We start from the raw sequence: 1213 nt of genomic DNA, 5'->3' as shown, positions 1-1213 counted from the left end.
GCTGGGCAGTTAATGTTTATTGTGAGCATCAGAAAGGCCACCACTGTGTTCATCTAAACAGACCAGTGACCGCAGAGTGGCAATTAGAGAAAGACAGAGCAGAGGAATGGATAAATAGATGGATAGATAGATGAATAGATGGATGGATGGATGGATGTCTTCCACAGCGTATGTCCTCAAAGTCAGGGACTGGAGGAAGGCAAAGGTGTGAATTCACACACACACACACACACACACACACACACACACACACACACAAGCATTGAGTGCTGTATTTGAAACAACCACACACACATATAAACAATCTCACACATACACAATGCATAAATATACAGTAGTTGCTTGATAGAAAAAAATGTAAACACAAAGCTGCTTTTGAAACAAATACCCAAACACACACACACACACACACACACACTTAAACAGACACAAACATCCACATGCCTATGTTGGAAGCCATCCGTGAAATGTTTGGAATAACTGCATCTACGTCACTCAGTCAGGAAGCTGTTGAAAAACATTCTCCCCTAAGGCAAACATTCCACACATACACACACACACACACAAACCACCCACTCCTTTAGACATGACCTTATTTAAAGCACTTCCACACTGAAGCACGGAACATTCAGTTTGTCTAGCGCACACACACACGCACGTACACACACTCACGCACAGAGCTCACCAAGGCGCCAGTTTGTGATGGGGCTGATGGAGATATTTATTTTCTATGCCTATATAACAACTGACAAGTAGATCTGTCTGCTACAAAGGGGAAGCATTACATGGCATGGGCAGACATAAAGACAAAAAATGGAATAACAGTGTGCTGACTGTAAAAATTATTTTCTTTCCTTCTCTCTCTCCACACACACACACACACACACACACTCACACACACACACACACACACACACACACACTCACACACATTCAAACACATACAGAAATACTATTATATACAAATTTCTCTTCGATCTTACCTCAATAAGGCAACATGGACTTTATGGCTTTTATGATTTAAAACATACTTTTTAATAATTGTTCCTTTATAAATGAAACTTGTTTGAATTTGTGTGTGTGTGAGTGTGTGCATGTATGTGTGTGTGTTTGTGTGTGTGTTTGTGTGTGTGTGTGTGTGTGTGATTTGTTGGCAAAGAGGATACAGTGCCACAGATAACGTTGCATCAAAGTAGTTTTGCCACTCCAACTC

At 40.9% G+C, this 1213-nt stretch overlaps 1 protein-coding gene across 2 annotated transcripts in view; it reads right to left on the bottom strand.

The window, feature by feature from the left end:
- Positions 1–696: 696 nt before the first annotated feature.
- ntn4 (netrin 4) overlaps positions 697–1213 on the bottom strand; it is a 21705-nt gene continuing 21188 nt past the window's right edge. For both annotated transcript variants that reach the window (XM_042078461.1, XM_042078460.1), the window contains exon 10: positions 697–1213. This exon is cut by the window's right edge and continues 699 nt beyond it. The gene's annotated coding sequence lies outside the window, so the exon portion shown is untranslated.

The sequence above is a fragment of the Alosa sapidissima genome, chromosome 22, assembly GCF_018492685.1.
Source record: "Alosa sapidissima isolate fAloSap1 chromosome 22, fAloSap1.pri, whole genome shotgun sequence".
In the NCBI taxonomy this organism is placed as follows: Eukaryota; Metazoa; Chordata; class Actinopteri; order Clupeiformes; family Clupeidae; genus Alosa; species Alosa sapidissima.
Note: the sequence above shows the minus strand (reverse complement) of the source record. Positions and strands in the feature narration are given on the sequence as shown.